Source organism: Balearica regulorum, chromosome 11 (assembly GCF_011004875.1).
Source record: "Balearica regulorum gibbericeps isolate bBalReg1 chromosome 11, bBalReg1.pri, whole genome shotgun sequence".
Lineage (NCBI taxonomy): Eukaryota > Metazoa > Chordata > Aves > Gruiformes > Gruidae > Balearica > Balearica regulorum.
In genome coordinates this window covers 454,319-475,211 of record NC_046194.1, presented here as the reverse complement: position 1 = coordinate 475,211, position 20,893 = coordinate 454,319, and positions in this window count along the sequence as shown.

Here is a 20,893-nt window from a genome sequence, read left to right as displayed (position 1 = left end):
TGCCTGTCCCGGGATGGCGTCAGCCTGCCGGCGTAGGACACGGGGACAGCCACAGCAGGGCCGCAGAGGAATTCTTCAGGGGAAACGCTGCAGCAAGAGAGGAATGACTTAACTGAGCTGAAACGAAGAGGGGCATTTTTCAACGTCGCGAAAAGCCTCGGGTCTGCTGAGCAGCGCTGGGACTTTGCTGAACGGCTGGCCTTCAGGTGCTGGAAAAATACTGCGGTTTAGACATGTAGTTATGCGGCACCACGCTTACACCTCTGCACCTTGAAGCAAACAAACAGTTCAGGGGCTACAGCGTCTTATCAAAATGCAGCGCTTGAGGAAATTGGAGCTTCAAAGTCTCAGGTCTAAGGAGCTAAATAAGAGCACTGGGGAGTGATCTCTGGACCTGGGACCAAGCAATACAGAAAGATTTCCAAAGGCGCTTGGACACTTAGATCTCTGTAACAATTGTGGACAAGGTAGCGATTTTCCATTTCTTTCCTCACTGGTACAGAATCCTAAACAATCTAGGCAAGAAATAAACACACAAACCACCCAGCTAGCATACAGCTGTAGAATACAGCCAGCCAGCATCCTCTGCAAAGGCTGCTCCTGGCTTCAATTGTTGGGCAAAACATACTGCGTGTGCAAACTTTGGCTCTTTTATCTGCAATATTTTCTACAACTTACTCAAACGGACACAGTCGCACAGTACGAAGCTAAGTCCCATCAATACGCATTTCACTGCTGGGTAAAGTTGGGGCAGATTTTTTCCTCTTCACCGCGATATTAGTATACTGGTTTTTATGGGGAAAAAAAAAAGCCTAAATACAAATTTTAAAAAGGCAGTTTTTCCTATTGTAGGTTGATTCTTGAAAGATCAGGTACCAAAAGAAACCAGAGTCCTTAAACTGGGAATGAATGCATTCATAGGGAGCGAATCCAGCTCCGGGCACTCCCGCACAGCTGGACACCTGGGACATTATCTCCAGGGAAATACCAAGAATTTGCCAGCTTCTGCTACATTCCTGCTTAACTCAGCTGAAGGAAAAAACACGCAACTTTATTGCACCAGAAGATTAGGTTCTCACAAAAGAAAAAAAGAGAAAAAATACCTATGATTAGCGAGCCCAGCTAGTAAAGGTTCCCAAGCTGTCACACAGGCAGCGGAGGTCACGTCTCAGCCGGCACGGCTGGCGTGCGGCAGGAGCAGCACGCTGCGTCCCGGCTATTACCCTTCAGGCTGTGGGATTTCTGCAGGGGGTGGTCCCCCTCCCCGGCCACGGTGCAAAATCTTCTCCTTGCCATTGGGTTCAGATGAAGCTTCAAAACATTTTTGAAAGTCTCGGGTTTCCTCCGGATTTCGGGGAACTTTGTTCCGCCGTTCGGTACCTGTCAGGACAGATGAGAGGCTGTTAGCCCGCTCTGAAGCTGAGGTACCTCTGGGACAAGGAGAGGTTTCAGGAATGCTGATTTCCTGCTTCTGTTCGACTTTCTTGCTCGAGGGACTGATCTAAATCACACTCCTGTGGGGTTCCTCCCTTTCCAGAAGCCAGAGCAAAAATTACGAAACCCTTTCTTACTTTTGTAATGTTTTGCTAACGAGAGGAGGCACCAACCGTCCAACGGCTCTGCTGCTGCTTACGGCACGGCTTCTCCAAGACACCGCCTGGGACGGGGGCGAGGGGAGAGGAGGCTCACAGGGGCTGCCCGCTCCGTCCCTGCCTGCCCTCCCCGATGCACGTGCCTGGAACCCCGAGCGCGTCAGGCGAGGCCGCAAAGCGCTCGACGGCACAGAGCAGGAGACCCGCGCGTTGCAGGAGTCTCCCGGAGGGCAAAAATACAGATGCCGAGCTAAACGCTGCTGCTGAAGGTTTTTCCCAGGAGGAAACGCGGAGCAGGATTTCAAAGCCTTCGGTCAGCTTTATGCCGTCCTCCTCGGCGCCAGGGCCAGTGCCGGGACCTCTGGAAAGCCCGACCGAATTGTCTGTTCCTCGGCCTCCCTGGCAACCCGCTGCTCGTGTCAGCGATGCTTAATTACACTGGGTGATGGATTAATTTGTGTATTTGGGACTTATCCAATCTGGAACTCGAGTCCTCTCCATTTTTCTTCCTGTTTTTTCCCTGTCTTAGCTGGTATCTCAGTCAGAAAACTTCAAACTGCAAAAGTCCCTTCTGCTTCTCTCACCCCAGACTACGGCACTTACCATCGAGCGGCCGTGGGGATCAGGTGGATAGATCTTTCAAACGGTATTTCCTTTTCTTTTTTTGTGATTATAGAGTGCCCGGGATTTAAATGCACATGAATGTTCTGTGTTTTCTGTTTCACTGATTAGCTTGGCAAGCACAGAAGCCAAACCTTCCCCCGAGGCAAATGAATGGCTGCAGACGAGGAATACCAGGAACCTCTCTTTGTTAGCTCAAGAATATGAACACTTAAAACTGAAGAGACAGGCATTTTCTTTTTGTATAGAAAATTTATTGCCAAGTGCTGGGCCTGGGGAGCTATTTTCCTCTTTCTATTCAGTTAATTTGTGCTAATCAACAGGGTATAATCTAAGTGAAAAAAGACAGTGCAGGTCAGTGACCCTGGTCGCTGATGTGATTTGCTGGGACAGAGGGACGGCTGGCTCAGACCAGCCCAAACTGATTTGTGGACCTGAACCCTAAAATCCTTCTGTCAAGGTTGGAGAGCTCATACGAGAGCAGAGATACGCCGCAGGGCTGGTGCCATCTGCTTATTTTTGCAGTCTAAGCCCTCCCGTTCCGATTCAGGAGACAATATTTGTTCCCCTCGGAAGAGGAGAAGGCAAGAAATGGCTGTTACAGTTGCATGGGAGCTGTGAACAAAGACAGGCCGATATCCTGCTTTGCTTGCAGCTCGGGTGGTAATACATCAACAGCTTCCTCACGTGCGAGGAGCTCATTGCCAGAAAAGATTTGCTAAAGCTAGGGGTAGTCGTCGAGGCAGCTGGATCTATCTCCGTGTCTCCTAATCATGCCAGCCAGTGTTTTCTGCTCCGGTCAATCAGGACCGCGATGAAGTGATGGAAGCGATTCACAAAGCCACCTGAGTACCTTCGTTGCCACAGCGGGGAGGATGAAGACCTCAGTGAGATTCTTCTGCCAGGCTGCTCAGCAAGCAATTGTCTCCCTTCTCTCCTTAGTATATGACTGGGATCATACATGCTGACAGCACGTTTCAGAGGAAAACTGAAGAAGAAAGTGTTGTGTGTCTGTGTGGGGAAATAGGAACAGCGTCCTATAACTTAAACCGTGCCACAGATCTTCCGGTGGCTTCTGCTCCGCAGAACCAGCAGTGGCTGTTTGTCAGGAGCTGGGTTAGGGGCAGCTTCCCGCAGCAAAGCGGCACAGTACCACAGCTTCCGAGCACAGCACCCTCCCTGAGCTCAGAATTATTTCAGACTCATCTGCAGTTCCAGCCACAGGAAGATGCCTTCGTCGAGCGCTTGCTAAGGCTGCAGAGCCAAAGGCACAGCAATCCATAAACGCCAGAGCAAAGATTTCTTGTGCAACATGAGTCCTTGCTGCTTACGTGTCTATTTTATGGCAGTCTTCATTTACACAGTCTAGTACTATTTCTCCACCAGGATTTCTGTTTCTTCTCCACCAGGACTGGATAATGTTTATTTAGTGATCATTTCATCAATACGCGGTTGCTCTCTGGAGATCAGCTGCCGGGGCATGACGGAGTCTTTCTGCTGGCTGACATTCAAATTTCTTGCATAGGCATTTTTATTCAAAAGTAACCAGCTTTCTAATAACAGCTTTGAATCAATCTGTAGCTCTCACTACTGGATGCAATCCTGGAGATGCTGGGGTGGTCTGGAGATAAACAACGAATATTCAAAACTTCAAATCTAGATGAAGCGATGTTTTTTTCTCCGTGTTAGCTCATGCCTCCGTTCCAGAAGTCAATGCATTAAAATGAAAAGCTGTTAAGTGTACTAGTGCTTCAAAGAGCTTTAAAATCATTTCAGGAAAACGTCAACCCCAGTCCTTGGCAAGCATTTGCCGATCCGCCCCCGGACGCGGCACAGGGGCTGGGCTGAGCCAGCTCAGGCTCCCCGGCCCAGGTGTGTCCCCCCCCGCCTCCGTCCGCCCGCCGTGCTGCCGGAGCCGCTCGCGGTGACGGACCGGGCGCGGGGTGCGAACAGCACGGCTCTCGGAGCTCAGAAACGCTGAGCGGGTTTGTGTTCTCCTCCAGAAACACGACTGTCTTACGAAATCTGCTTCCTCTTCCAAGTGCTGTACCTTATACCAGAAGAACACAAAGTTGGCTTTGATGCTGTTATCTGCGTGCGTTTGCCTGTTTCTCAAATGCTTTGAAATACGTGAGATCTCCTCTGACGAACTGCATCAAAACAGTCCCTTTCCTACAGGGCTCAGCAATTAATCCTAATCTGAACTCTCTGGCAAGTATCAAACATAAAAGGGAACCAGAAGACACAGGGCAGCTCTTCACAGGCTGTGAAAGTGCTTTTGGAGTTGCTGCAAGTAAAATCTTCCTGGATGCTTAGGCACTTATCACTGGGGTAGAAAAGAGATTTCCTGGGAACGTCCCCAGACACCCTGAGGATCTGTTTAATTTAGGTGCCAGAACAACACCATCCTTGTTCTTACGCTGTTCTGCCTTGAGCTGTACAGAAGGACTGTCCAAATCTTCCCAAACCAGGAAAGGCAGAAACCAGTTTTCTTGAAAAACTTATAAAAATACACGAGAAGTGTGCAAGGATGACCTAACCAGCATTGTTAGTGGTGCTGGCCTCCCGAACAGATGGGACGCGGGACGGGAGGAGGAACCCGTGCTGGTGCTGGGGTGTGCTGCTCCTTCGGTCCTTTCCTTCACGCTCAGCCTCGTTTGCTTCGTGCCCTTTAACGTACCCCAGTCCCCACGTTTATATTTTTCCATATCTGACCACGTGCATTGCTTTTAGTGCTCCCTTGGCGTTAAAAACTCCACACAGACGTTGATGACCATGACCTCAGAAATCAAAAGTGAAGGTAACTGCAGATGAGCTAATCCATGTATTCATCAAGATGCCTTTCAAGATTGCAGACTGTATATCATTTCCTCTAAAGGGTGCTAGAAAGCGGGATATTTTCTGAGAATGTAATTGTCTTTTAGGGCTGTAGGCAATGGATTGCAACAAATTGTTAAATTTGTACCTCTATTTGCTGGCTATTTTACTACTGAAGTGAGATCATCGCAGAAACAAGAAAAGAAATAGCAACACACAGTCATATTGAATTTTTTTTTTTTTTGAACACAGATCAACATCTTTAATGCTGGGTTACTCAATTAGACAGCAGATGTCTTTGATTTTGCTCTTTTGGTGATGGATAAATAATTCCTCTCCCTTCCAATAGCTCTCTGCTGCCCTGCCCTGCGTTATCTCCTGTCGTCTGACCAAGCCATGATGTTCTGCTATTCTCCTCTCAAAATAGTATGGTCCCGACGCGGGAGAAAACAGGAAACGGATGATCTAACTCGGTGCATCACCGTGCTCCCGGCCATGCAGCAGCTCAGAGAAAGAATGATCAGTACAGATAAAGGGGAAAAATGTACTTTGGAGCTGTTAAGTGGAGAAGCAGTTTGGAGTCGACTTAATCCTCAGAGAAAGCAAAATTGCTCGCTCTGTTTAGAGAATCTTTTGTCATCTTCTCCTGAACCGAGCAGGCTTATTGGAGTGGCTGCTGTTTAGAGCCTGAGGCTCCAGACGCAAAGAGCGGGTCCCAGACACCCAGAAACCGGGGTGCCTCCTCCCCACCACGGGGAGCGGGGGGGAAGCGTGAAGGGCTGAATTTTCATGAGTTCTGAATCTGCTCTTCCCAGCATCAGAAAATAGCATCTTTCTGGGCATTGCAAATCATTTATTTGGATAATCAGTGAGGCTAGCAGAGGCAAAAAGGGCAGTTTCAGCTGCCGGAGGATAATCTAATGCCATTGAATTCTCACAGTACCACAGCTGTGCTCAGAGGACAGAGAGTTGTGAAACAGCCTTACCAACAACAGAGGAGGGAGAGGTATTATGGAAAGATTCACAGGAGGGACTAACCGCTTCATGACTTTGAAAAGCAGACAAGAATAGGCAATTATCCTTCTATGAGTAGCAAATAAGGCTTTTAGTTGCAAAGTGAAGTCTGAACTCCTACTGAAACTCCTAAGTGCTTCAAGATGGGGGGGACTGAAACTTTGGCCGCATCTCTGTGAAAAGCAGAGCCGCTCTCAAGGTGCGGGCGCTGAGCTGGAGGAGCCCAGAAACGCACGTCGGCAGGACCAGACCTCGCTCTGCCTCCCCGCAGCCCGCCAGCCCCGCGGCCCAGAGGACTCGGTCTCGCGGTGTTGCTCCCGACCGCACACGCGCCAGGCTCCGCTCTTGGTTCTACACCGTATCGTGCAGCATAAACCTACTCACAGATTGTAAGACTGTGAAGGAATTATCAGACACCCAGGAAAAGCTGGATAATCTGTACCTACTCTCATTTTCTGTGTCCCCCTGGCAAATAGCCCTGCAGTTTCCTGCTGGTACGGTGCTAAAATAGAAGGGAAATTGTTTCCTTATGAATCAGCACAACCAGTATCTTTTGCTTGTTTTATCTGGCTGAGTAATTTGTCCTTGGGAGGGAGGAAATTGTGCCCATAATCCCATGAAACATCCACGGTCAAACACCCACAGGCCCAAGGGAAGGCAATTGACTCTGGGAGCCAAATATCGAGACAAATTTCTGATTATTCTTTCCATCTACCAGCTTTTGATTAGACCCTGCAGGCTCTGCTGAGGTGCACAGGCAGCATCTCCCGCCGCCGCAGGGAGCAAAGCACGGAGGCTCACCCGGATAGCACCGTGTCACTTTGCCACGCGCTGCTGTTCTGTACGGTCCCGCTCGGGGACGGGACCCGCTGGGTGCTGCTGTGACGCAGCCGGGATGGCAAGCAGAGTTAATTTATTGCAGAGAGACCATTGCTGCTCTGCTCTGCATATTTGGAAAGTTAAGAGTCGCTGCGGAGGCAGAAAGAGCAGGATATGACACAACTCCTCTCCCCATGACCTTAAAAAAAAAAAAAAAAAAGACTTATTTTTATGAACAGAGAATGAACGCAGACAAATACTGCTTTCCTGCTGGCAGCCGCCTGTATGGCTTTGCAGGTGCCATGTGCGTGGGCCAGGCAGCTCGCTGCCCAGCTCCCCGGGAAGCAGGAAGGCAAGGTGGCGGACGAACCTCCACAGGGTCCACAGCTTCGGGCACGAGGCACGAAAGCTCTCGCCCCCTTCGCATGCCAGGGCTGCCTGGAAGCTGGCAGAGCCGCCGCAGGCAGGGAGACGTCTCCTCCACGGGCCTGGGTTCACCGGGGAGCCCTGCTGCAGCCGCCGGGTCTAGGGCACAGCAAAGCCTCCCCAAAAGACGCCTCGGGACAGAGCACAAAGAAGGGTCCGACGGATCTCGGGGCAGAGGTGGGGCTCTCCTCTCTGCCCCTGCAGAGGATCTCCCAGTGACTGTATTTATGATGGAGTGGAAGCAAGTGTTTTCCTATAGCAGAAGGGATGATTAACAGGTGATTAACAAGCCCGGGATCTCGTGGTCCATCACAGCCCCAGGAGCAGAGCTCACCACATCGCCCCGAGCTGCGGGACCAGACGGGAAAGCACAGCAGAGCCGCACAGCGCACACCGCTCCTGTCTCCTCTGGTGCACTTGGGTGGTGATAACAGGCACGGAGCAAAACCAGGGGTGAAGGAGAGGTACAAGTTCGAGACAAATGCAGGCTGAAGGTTAAAGCTCAGGGTACGTCTTTGCTTGCTGAGGAGCAGGTGATTCTGTGCTCCCTGCACCCTGAACCAGTAACCAGTCTGGTTTGTCCTGACTTCAGTGAAAGTCTGGATCCTGAGCCAAAATTAGGAAGAAACCCATACTGACATTGGTAGCATTTTGTTTCTTTCAAGCACGTCTCTTGCCTTGGTTTCCGCTGCTCACTCCTGGATGCAGGGACAGTCCGGCTGGCTGTGGCCGCATCACTGCTCCGGCGCGGGGGAAGGATGCACCGAGCAGCCGGCACGGACCCGTCCCGCCCTCGGGCGAGTGTCGCCCTGCAGAGCTGGGATGAGCGCTCCTAAGCCACCAACCAGTCACACACCAGGGTTTGTGTCTCCTAGCGATACCCCACGGCAAGCTCCCCAGGAACTCGGCCGGATCCTGCTCTCAGCACCCCCAGGCTTCACCCGCTGCCAGCACTCCCGAGGTGTGAACGGACCGACGGACGGGTCCCTCCGCTCCCAGGGCGACCGAGCCTCTTGGGCCGCTCGTGCTGCTCCACGCACGGGGGTGTCGGGGTGGCACGGGGCACCAGTGGCTCCCAAACAGCATCCGAGCAGCCAGCCCCCGCCCCAGCTCATCCCGGGGGGCAGAACCACCTTGGTGTTTCAAACCCCACGACACAGAGCCTTCCCCCCGCCCTGCAGGACGGCCTGCCTGCCGCTCTGTTGCTGCAGACAGCTTTTGAGCTTTATAGCGAGTCTTAAAACAGGCACCTTTTTTTTTTTTTTTTTTAAATTGTGTCTCTTGTAGTCAGATAATTTCACAAAGAATTGTGGGTTTCGTAAGAAGTGAGTTCATAGCAGTCCTCTTTCCTGAGCAAATGTGACTTGACACAAGCTTGACGGGCTTTTAAAATGCTAATCAAGAGGCAGCTGGAATTTATGACTGTTTGTAATCACGTTAACCAGGGGATGCACGTTCTTTACAAGGAGCTGATCAGGAGTACCACCACATAAAACTGAGAAGCCCAACAGCGTGGGGCGATCCCTCCCTTTGGGAAGAGCAGAGGAGACGCAGACCCACCCGAAGGGCAGTGCTGCAGTCCCCGGCCCCTCGTGCCCTTTAGATGCCGGTGTCCCTGTGGGACAGCCCCGGTCCCCCCCCGATTAAAAGCCAGCCATGCTGAGCTGTCCTGTTACTCTCACCTGGATCTCTGGGATCCCATCCACATGAGCTCAGTCTCTGTGGTGCTCATTCGAAAGGTCAGGATCTGACTCATGACTCTAGTATGGCGATATTTTTGGCTCTGTTTTAATCATTTTCTCCTGTATGTCTCATGCACCGGCTGCCAGAACTTCTTGTCCTCCCAATTATGGTGAAAATAGATTATTAGTAATAGACTAATTCAGGAACTACTCTGGAATTATTGACGAACACAGAATCTAGTTCAACAATACGAATTCCTCATTTACCTTCCTTGCTCCAGCGCTGGTCTGGGGATAGTTGTTGGACCAGGCTTTCCAACTTGGCTGGAGGGTGGAAAGGGAGATCACTTGTCTGCTGCTGCGAATGTTTGCCTTAAGATCCTGGTGTTTAATGTTAACTTGCCAATGCAAAAAGACAGACAGAAAAACCTTCACTAGGAACCTTGCTGTTAACTTGGGGGTCTCCTTTCTATTTCCAGTGACAAAATTAACACTTTTCTGTACTCTGCAGAGAACCAGTGCCCTGCTCCTTAAACCCCACAGTCCCCCTGCTTCAGCCATAGGCATTCCAGTCCAGATCACATGAACTCCCAGATCTTTTTGACATTAATTCATATTCCTCAGTCTAGACCCATCATGCCCAGCTATTTCACTCATGAGATCTCAACAATTTTAAAACTGCATTTCCTCTGCAGCAATTTTATTCCACGTTAATATCATGTCTTTTATGTCTCATTATTTGGCAAATGTTAATTCATACCCAGCCCTCCTGTGAAGCAGAGAAATTGCTATCATTAACCTCATTTTACGGAAAGGAGAGAGTAGAGAAATTAAGTGATTTGCTAAGGGCAAAGAGGGAGAATCAGTATTAACGTGGGAGTAAGAGCTCAAAGGTCCTGTCTCTGAACCATCCCTCTCCTCCACGTCCCGCTTGCCAAGCATCCTTTTTTGGGTAGCCAACAGAGACCTACATCGCACTTTGCTGACATCTTCTCTTCTGTTTTATTCCACATCACCTGTCTAATAAACACTGGGGTTGCCCGGGCATTAGAACAACAAGGAACTTCTGCCTTCTCTTCCTCTTCTATCCAGCAGACCGGCAGCAACGTGCCTTCAAAGTTTCTGCATTCGGTGCCCCTTTTCTTCAGCCTGAAGACGCCGCCGTGCCCCTTCGCAGCGAGATCGTGCTTGGTCCATCTCTCCCGGGGCCAGCGACTGGTCTTCGCAGCGGGACAGGCCGCGGCAGCACCGCACCACCGGCACGGCCACCACGGGCACTGCACGGCTCTGCCCGCTGCAAGGGTTTGCCACGTCCATGGGAGCACGCCGGTACGAACCCCGCGCATCGTGCCAAGGTGAAACGATAATGTTGTTCCCTGACACAGTCACGGCTCTGACATGCAGAGATGGTATCTCTGGTTTCCCAGAAGGCAGGGCTTTCTCAGCTGTTTTTATTTTTGCTGAGTGACACGTACAACACTCAGGAGCAGTTAGCTCGTTCCCAGCTGTCGCAGGGCTGAGCCGCAGCGAACGTGCCGACAATACTTGACACTGGAACAAAACAAGCCCTCTCCTCAGCAATCGCTGGGCATCCTTTTTTTAATGCTACATGTACTGGAAACTCATATCTTGGCTGACAGAAGCCTGGATTGGCAAAAACTACATCTCAACTTAGGGAGGTGTCAGAAAAGATATTTTTGAGGTTCTGGACAAGCTCAGTCAGTGAAGTGCAAGTACTATGAAATACCGTTAGCACAGAAGATTGATTTTGTGGCACACGCACGGGATGCTGCACTCCTCAAATACAGCCAAAAGACAAAGCAGAGTGTGCACAGCAATGTAGGGGACACTTTGCTGTTACTAATGCCTCATATTTATTGAGGCTTGCGAGAGGGGGCAATTCATCTCACTGTACAACCAAGAAAATTTTCCTTCTCTGTTTCCCTCTCATGTTATTTTGTAGGGGATTGTATTTCTCTACTGCATATTTCCTAGTCTTTTGGGTATGTGTTTAGCTTTCCAAGAAATGTGTCCATTAAGAGGTTTATTGTAGCCTCAGATACAACTTTACCACCAAAAGAAACTTCCACCATAAAAATCATGTTTGTTAATTGACTGATTGCTGAAGGCTGAGCACAATTAACAAGACTTCTCCACTATTTAGGACTCATGCATGACTAGGACCGCGACAAGGGGAAGTAAATGAAGATGAAGGGGAAGACATGAAATGCTTTTTCCGCATGAAGAGGTGAAAGTTAAAATAGCATTAATAATAGCAGAACTGGATTGCAGCAGGCTTCCAGTCCCTGGCTATAAAGAAACCCCAACATATAATTGATAGGTGTCATTTTCAAATGCTTTAATTTTTGTTAAGTGTTTTGCGGAAAACTGAATAAGACTGAGGAAAAAAAAGATTTTTCTGATCATTCTTTGACTGCTTTAATATGATTTGTTCACATTTGGACAGAGGCACTCAGCTGGGTCACCAGCCCCGCCAGCTGCCGGCAGCGCCGCGGTGGTCCCGGGGACGTGGCTGGTGGCGCAGCGGGGACACGCGGCCGGCGTGCCAGCACGGGGCTGCTCAGACCGACAAGGGCTGCCCCACCTGGAAACCCTGCTCTTTCCTTCTGCCTGTCCTCCCCGCGGCTGGTTGTGCCCAAAGACATGAAAGACAAAGCTGGATGCTGGCAGTGTTCAAGGTCCCATTTAACTGAACAACAGAGATGCTTATCACTGTGGAACTTGCCAGGTCTCTCTTCCTGCATAAGTGCTCAGCCACCAAATGGGACAACCAGAACAGGGACTCTGGAGCTGGGTTTAGAAAAAGCAAGTTTTTGAACAAGTTTTTATCCTTGCCACGGTCGCAGAAATGCAGTACCATGCACACTCCCGCACAAGATCCTGCATTGCTCCGTGTCCCTCAGGGAGCAGCAGCGATGCACTGCTCCAGCGGGGATGCTCACGGGGCCATGAACATCTGCTCTGCCCCACCCGCTTGCAGCTGATGCACCTCTTCCTACTTAGGTGATCACGGTAAAAAAAAGAGTTGATTCTTTATTAGACTGCAGAGTAACTAATTATCATTAGATGATATTGTTCATTTCCATATAGATATGACAGAGAACAGCTTTCCAGAAGGCAGCCTGTGTTTCGCAGTCTTTCTGTGTGGGCATCTGCCAGAGGCAATGGTGTTCTCCGAGGAGGGGAGGTGGGCAGGCCAGGGTCCCCTCTGGCTCAGGAGGAGATTTCCCCACTCAGGGGGAAGGCTTTCCCCTTGCTGGGCAAGTGATTTAATTCTGCAGTCTTGGTACAAGTGTAGTGTGAGGATCACTCCCATTCCGCCTGCGTGTATCTGGCATGCCTTGTAAAAGCTTGCCTGACCGAGCCCTTCAGAAGACACTGGTGGGAAGAATCTCTTTTTCTGTGTCCTATCCACATTACCAGCTTCCTAAGCGTACTGCCTTTTCCCAAAGCACGTGGCTTTCATGGGAAAACAGAGGAAACTAGGGTTGCTAGGAGCACCTTCGATGGCTAGAGCTTTTTGAGGTTGCTCCTGCTGCTGCAATATTCCCTCGAGACGGATGGTGACACTGTCAGCCAGTTATGCTCCTGGCCCTTTAAGACTCGCTCCGAAATGTAATACTTCAGGAATATGATGGTTTAAACAATTTTAGTCAGTGAGTCAGTTCCGGATTATCAGCCTGCAGCAGGAGGGTAGTGACTCTCCCTCATAAATTAGCAACCAACAAGCTCTTCTCTTTGATGAATGTTATTTTAAAGACTCATCTCACTTATTAGCTCCAAGTACACTGTCCTTTAATCACTGCAAAGGAACATTGCACCCTCCTGCCCCTGGCAGCTTTATTCCTGGGATGACTAGTTCAGCATCACCAGAAGAGAAAAGAACGAAGGAGAAGGAAGCAGAGGAGAAGAGGTCCCACCAGACATGTGGGGAAGTCAGTGCCATTATGGGAAAGTCACCTCAAGTGATGGGAAGGACAGGAAGTAGCTTGCAAGGCTTCCAGAACTAAAAATATTAGAAAACAACTAAACCTATGCCTGTCAAAGTGTTACCTGGCTTGGGGAAAAAGGAGTGGGAAAGGTCCTGTGCCAAAAGGTGAGCAGTTCAGGCTCTGGTTGCCTCATCTTACCCGTTACCACACAGCCTCTAAGCTTTCACGTGAGCTATGCTTATTTCCATTGACTGGTGCTGTCTCATCAGTATTTAACTCCCCCACTACTTCAATGAGTCCTGGGTTCGGCCGTGACTGTACCACTATTGCTCTCCACAAGCTGTGATTTACTGAGGAGGAGTATCATAAACTGACCATAACAGTAGGTGAAGCTGCTAAGAAACAAGTTCCTTGCACACGGTTGGGATTTCATATCTCACTTTCTAGAAGGTAAGAGAGTCTGTGATTATCCCTACAGTGAACTTGGTGATACCAGCAAAGAGCCTCTGGGTCTGACTGTGCAGAAGAAAAGTCCCCAAAGTATCAGTTCACTGAATATTTATTCTAACTACAAGGCATCATGGAAGGGTGGTGACTGCAGCAGCTGCCAAGTGTGATCCAATCTCCTAAGAGCTCAGACCAAGTTTATTTGTGGTCTAATTCCACTAGTTTCTGTGAAGATAGAAAAGGTCTGCTCTTCACCTTCAGTATCTATGAAGGGGGTTACATTTCAAATGAGGCTCGTATATTTATGTACATATATACACAGACATTTTCAGGGTGAAGGGGGAACCACACTGACACTGCAGAACTAGAGACTGGTGGTGCTTCGTATTTGATTCAGGGCACAGGGAGGGATTCACCCCTGGTTTAAAAGGGCTCGCGGAGCGATGTTTTCTGCCCGCCCTGGCAGATGCTAGGCCTTTTCAAGAAGGACGCTGCCCAGATGCTCTGCTCCCAATACCACGCGGTAGCAGAGGAATGCTGATGGCTTGTAGCTGATTGCGTACTCACAGCATCATTTCTATTTATTCCTCACAGGCTTCATGCCACCCGAATGTTGGCTCAGCTCAGACAAGCTAAAGCATATGCTTATTTGGAACAGTGTTTTAAACTCTTAACTCTTCCAGGTGAAACCCATCTTCCCAGAACTCCCTTTTTCTGCCCTCCCAGCAGTCACTCCAAACTTCTTGAACCCATTCACCTCTACTGAGACCCCTTCCTACACTGGAGTCTTGTTTAGAGATCGGCCGTTTGAGGAGCTAGGGAAGAACGAAGGGACTCGATCAGCACTTCTCTTGTAGACTTGCCCGTTTGCTCAGAAGTTTCAGAACCTCATGGACAACGCTGCCCCTGGCACCACTTCTTGTTGCTTCAAACCACTAACTTCATACTAGAATTTAATGATTGGCAAATCAGTAAAACACACGGACAAGAGAAAGTGAATCTTCACTTGGCTTATGTTCCACCACTAACTATCAGCAGAGAAAGGATTTAATTTATAAACCTTACGTGATGCTGAGATACTGCTGCAGCATCTCTCCCTGCAAAGGCCCCAAGGCACATTAACCAAGGGAATTACTCTAATACGCCTTGGTCAAAGCGAAGCACCCAATGCCTAGTGACGCTCATAGGAAAGTGAATCCTCTTCCTTGATCCCATAGCCCCAGGAAAAGTTTTGTAAAGATTTTTAAGGCTCCGATCAGAGCTCATTGAAATTTGTTTCAATAGGCTTTAAAATCAAGAAATAAAAGGCCATGGGAATCCTCCCATGAACTTCCCTGGGCCTGGCAAAACACCACCATTAGTCTTGCAATTCTTTCTTCCCGTTGCTTCTGCATTTCACCTCCAGATCTTTCTCTTTTGTGGCCCACATTGTATTACCAAATGCTCCCTGAAGAAGTAAAAGGAGATCACGCTGTTATTAGGCTGGCATGCTCGTTAACAAAGGCATTAAAATAAAGTTTGAATGTTTGAAAATTAATAAAGCCAAACTGCAGTGTATACAGAGCCTTTAAACTTGCACAGGCTACAGAGGAAAGCGGGGCAAGCACCTGCCTGGTTGCACAGGCAGCCCTGGAAGAAGTGATTTTCCAGGGGAAGAGACCTGCCGAGCAGGAACAAGGTCCATCTGAAGTGCGAGGAAGAGGGTTTTTTTCATCACAGACTTGCTCATCACTTGATGAGGAAACCTTTAAACTCAGACTGATGAGGTTGGTGACAAGAGCCTACACGTGGGTCCAGACCACAGAGACCTGGAAGGAAGCCTAAGCATGGGCAGTCAGAGCGGGGACAAGAAGGAAAATAACGGCTCATTTTTTGTTCGCCCTCTTTGATGTCTGTGTCCAAGTGAAAGAAGTAGACAAGTAAGCCCTTTGCCAAGAACAGCGGAAGATTCCTGCACAAAAATTTTTCAAGCAGAAGGTCAGTGGTCTGCAATAGGAAAATATTATAAAGTAGGATTATTTTTAAGATGCTGCTGGAAAATTTTTTTTTTTTTTTTTCAGTTTAAGATTGTCAGTTTGCATTTTAAGCTAAAAAATAATTGCTTTTTCCATGGCAATTGGCAAGTCCTTTTGCTGGGTAAATCTCCTGTGAAACTAGTCTTTTTCATAAAATATTTTAAAAGTCTTGTGGGACTGACAGCTGTCATACTGGCTTCACTTTTATCCCTTTCATCTCCTTCCTTAGCTCACTGACTGTCCCAGGGATTTTTGGGAAACCAGCAAAAAGCCTCCAGCAAAGGAGCAGCAGGAGCCCCTGGGATCCCCTCCTCCGCCCCGTGCGGTGGTCGCAGGTCACGATCTTCACCTCTAGCAAACGCTGCTGAAGTCACCAGCTCCACGCGCAGCACGGATGGGTCCGGGCACCATTCTGCAGAGGTACGGGCTGGCGGCAGGGCGCTGTCCGATTCCACATCAGGTGCCCGAGGCCTTTGCTATGTGGAAAGCGCTGGCGAAGCTTTGCCAGCCCGGCAGGACGTGGGCAGGGACCCCCCAAACGCCCCTCACACCTCTGCCGCCCCGTCCTGAGCCCCCGCAGTTGTTGCGCACCCGATGGGCACAAGGACGAAAGTAACGGTCAGCTGAAGGGGGACGCCTGAAAGGCTTTCCTTTAAAAACAGCACCTTTGGGGGCTTTTTGCTGCTGCTGTTGGGGGTTTAAGGCAGGTAAATAATTCACCAAAAAAAATCGCAGTTAGAGTTTTTCTTTACCCAGAGGCAGAAGTTTATATTTTTCACTTAATATTTCCAGGCATTACAGAAAGAGTTGCTTGAGAAAATTCTATGTGTTTAAAAAAAAGAGGGAAGGCTTTAAGTGATTTATGTTTCCTTTAAACGTACATGCCAAAGTTTAACCTTTCTTTTCAACTTTTTTAAAAAAAGCTTTTTCATACAGGGAACAAAAATAGAGATTTTTGCATTTTAAAGTGTCCAACAGCCCAGGGTGAGACATCCCCGCTGGACGTTAGCAACAGCCCCGCTGGAAGAGCGAGGAGGAGGAGGATGGCATCTGCCTCAGCAGAGGCGCTGGGCAGGGGATCAGGACAAGCTCCTGCTACCTGATGAAGGGCAAAGCACCGAGGTCAGGATTGCACCCGCCGCTCCCCAGACCTGCCTGGCGCCCTGGGCAGGGTAGAGCCTTGGGTTTATTTAGCTGCACAGCACCGATAACAGCACCCCTGCCAGTACCACGGTTTGAGGACGCAAGGCAAGCACCAACATCAACGTGACGGGGCTCTGCAGGGAAACGGGAACCTCCTGCTACGCAGAACCTTAGTGGAAAGGTCGAACGGACACCAGGGCGTTTGTCTCTTCGGGTAGACACAAAGGTACCATGGCAATGAGGACAAAAGGTGTTTTAATAGGCAGACGTTTGTTATCACAGGAAAGAACAAGATGGTTTAGTTCATTTAAAAATCTCAGATCGCAAAGAAAGTTGAACCGACATTTATACACACACACACTAATTACCAGGGACATTAGCACATCATACGAGTTTCCTAGACTGAAAATATCACAAACTGCATGTTGCTAGGTACCTTGCTTTGGGAACTGCTGCCTGAAAGCCCAGTCAGCTTCAGCAAATTCAAGAAAAGCAAAATCGCATTTAATCACAACGGTGACCGAGTTCATAGTCAGGATCCAAACCAGCAAAGGCTGAAGTACAGACTGAAAAAAAATTATTCCAGGAGAGAACAGACATTCCAGGGCAAGATGGGGAGAGGAGGGGGAAGAGCGGTCTGTTCTGAAGAGGAACCACAACTGAAGGAAGATGATGTCAGCCTCCAGCCCTAGCGATGAGCCCCAGGGTGGAAGCCAGCTCCTCAGCAGAGGAGGGCAGGAAACCAAAGCAGACATCTAACCCCGAGAAAGGGCTCTCCAGAACACACCTGAAATCTGCTCTTGGAGACACAGGGGAAGGCAAACGGTCCTTGGATTTCTGTTACCCAGTTGTACCTGGACTCACACATCACGGTGCCTGGCTCTCCCTAAATCAGGGACGTTTCCCCAAAATACCTTTTGGTACATATCATAACAACAAGAGACAGAGGAATGTGGCTCATATCTTACTGTCTATTCTCTTAAGTTTCTTAAGGCAAGCTCATCATTACATACCCCACAGCATGAGACAGCAACTTGGGAAATTGGGGAAGAAGCATGAAAAAACAACCAAAAAAAAAAACCAGAATAAGCCACTTTGTGGCAATGAGCTCACCCTTCTCCGGGAGCTGGCTGTGACGGATCTGGCTGGCTGCCTGCTGGGGGTGGTGGGAGGAGAACAGGGTGCTGAGGAGCCAGAGCCAAAGGAGCTGAGGGGAGCAGGCTCCTAGAAATAAGCCCTGGGTGATAAGGTGAGGAGCTGCAGCTTGGTCAGGACACGCACAGCCGACACCTGACAGGGATCACCACCATCACACCTGGCAGGGCCATTGTCTGCAATAAGCTTTGATTCCTTTTCTCACATTACTCCACAGCATCCAAAATCTCCCTTGAAATCCCCATCGGTTGCCAGGATTTTGTAACCTAAAAGCATGTACATACTTTGAAAAAACAGTCCTGATTTTTTTAAAGCAGTGAGCCTTAATTAGCCATCTCATCCATGGTCATTCATCCCGACAATAATGACACTGTGCTTTCCCCAGGCCACATGCACGGTTAAACCTGCTAACCCCCAGGAAGGGTTTCTATATGTTTAGGCAACATATAGGGCACTCATCAGCTTCATCTCACATGTGATAAAAATCTTTGGGGGTCACCTCTCCCCAGAAGTCCACTTTACCTCTGGAGTGTGTTGGAGAGACAAGAGGAACAATTCTGTGATTTGGGAACAGTTGTTCCTTCCTGGAAAGCCCTGGCTTTAGCCTCCGAGCCCCGAAGCATCTCTCCAAACACAAGGAGTGCAGCCTGAATAAGTGGCTGTGAGTAATCTTGTTTGGCTGATATTTTTCTGAGTCTACCAACTTTTAACTTTTTGATGACCTTCTTGAGTAAGTACAAATGTTGTGAACTGTATAACTCTTGAAAGCAGGAGCTGGCAGTGTGCGATAAAGCAGCTGTCAGGAGTGTCATTCCAAATCAAGATGATGGCAGATTTGAAGCAATTTTAATAATGCTTCTGATTGTTATTTCTAGCTAAAAGAAAAAAATGAGAGGGGAAAAAAAAAAGAAATACATAATGAGAATTGTGTGTTTTGCTTTCAACACACACTTTAGTTGAAAGCTTTGTAGCTGTTCATACAAAATGAAAGCTTTTTCCCACTTGTATTCATGTAATAAGAAGGAAGCACTCTCCCAAAAGATTAACAGAAAGACCTGATCCCACAGCTGGAAACTCAAAAAAAAAACAACCCTGGAGGCACATGAAATAGGGTAATATGCTGTAGGTAATAGCGCAATAACCTTTAGTCCAGGACCATTGCTATTCAATACATAATATTCCGCCAGATTGGGCTGAGATTATCCCCCGCGGGTCATTCACAGGCGGTGGAGGGGCAGAGGGGGTGACACCCCCTGAACAGCGGGTTACGGCAGCAGCTGACAGGCAGGCTGGGTGCTGGGTGCCCGGTCCCATCAGGGTGGGTGCTGGGTGCTGGGTGCTGGGTGCCGGGTGCTGGGTGCCCGGTCCCATCAGGGTGGGTGCTGGGTGCTGGGTGCTGGGTGCCCGGTCCCATCAGGGTGGGTGCTGGGTGCCCGGTCCCACCAGGGTGGTCTGCTGCACGGCGGGCTTGGGTGCACGTCCACAAAACTTTGCTGCAACCCATGTTTAGCCGTGGTACGACAGGCTACAGCAAAGGCTCTATTAATTCAGCTAGGCAGCCAAGGAAATGTTTTGTCGCTTTCCTGAAAGCTGTGGAAACAAGTAATGATTTATAAAAACTTATTTATGGTCCGATTCTCCACTTTGCCGTGCACCCCGAGCCGTGCCTTGCTCCCCATACGGGGCTTTTGTGTTGAGGTACCAACGCCCCGGGAACCACGGCAGGAGCTTTGGGTAGAAGAAAGAGAAGAAAGAAAAGTTAATGGCAAGTAATAGCAGTATTCATCACTCAAAGCATTCCCAGGCCTTTTGCAAATATTAAGTAGTTACTCACAATGTTGAAGGAAAGTAGGTGTTAGCGAGGTGGGGGTTTGAGCTCTGCCCTACTCCTTTGGAAAAGCTTTACCAAGACATTAATGCTAAAGAGTTTATGTCTTCAGATTCCAGATGCTAAAACAGGGCTGAGAAAATGGGATTTTGATTGATGTGGCAAGGGAAACCAGCGAGGCGAGGAAGCGAGCAAAGCTTTAGCGTGGGAGCTGGCACCGCTTCCCTTGCGGTGTGCCACGGGAGAGCCGAGCTCCCAGCAGCAGCTGGGCCCCGTCCTTCCCCGGTGCCTCAGTTTCCCTCTCTCTACTGTGACCTGGGCAAGGACTTACAGCAGATCTTGCCTTCGGCTCTTTCCCCCATCCTGTGCTCACGCTTTTCTTCCAAAATAAATCCGAGTGAGTGGCGGGCGGGTTGCGGCCAGGCAGGGGACAGGCAGGGCAGGCAGCGGCAGAGCAGCCCTGGCTCTCCGCTCGCTGCCACAGGGCCCTCACACCTCAGCGAGGTCTGATTCCCCTCAGGAACATTGTCAGCTTTTGCTCGAATTACAGATGTCAAAATGCAACAGCACCATTGTTTAATTTTCCTCCGCTACCACCAGAAGCTGCTTACGTGGTGTCTCATCCCCACGACACGCTGTGAAAACGAGCGCTACCGCCATCATTTCACGCATGGGAAGAGAGCTCCCCCGGGACAGAAAGTGCCAGCGCGTTTTGCGGTGGGCTTGTGGGTGTAAGGTGTCCGTGTCCCTGCTCCCGCGCCTGTCGGCGTGCTGGCTGGGGGTGGGAGAGCAGCTTTTCAGCCCTGACACCCGCTGCACGGGAGGGTGCTGTGCCCCTCACCCAGGCTGTGGGGGCTCGCTGCCTCACGGGTCCAGCCGGGCCCCCGGAGGGACCCTCCCCGGCCGCAGCCCAGCACGGCGGCAGACCTGCAGCAAAGGCGTTTCCAGCTTCTGCAAGGACGGGGAGATGGACAGTAAGTCCAGGGAGCCGGCATGGTCCGTGCCGTAGAAGCACAGGGAAGAAAGTGTTTTCCTGAGAGGTGGTGTGATGGTAGCTGCACCCTGGCAGGAGATTGCTGGACTGCAGCCCAGGACCTGCCACGACGCAACAGGCAGAAAGGATCCGTGACTCCTTTTATTTCTGTTACATCTCTTTTGGAGTGGTTACTCTTTTAGAAAGCACCTTGGTCTGGGTGGGGTGCCTCGCTGAAGCTGCTGCGGGGTTCAGAGCAGGCTGACCCTGCTGTGGTGGTGGTCTCACTGCCAGCAGCCTTAGTGCCACAGTGGGCAAGTCTCGCTGCCTTCGTTTTTCCATCTCTTCACGGGCGCTAATGGTGTGACTCAGCCACCCTGAGTGCGAGGAGAAAGGCTGGAAGGAGGT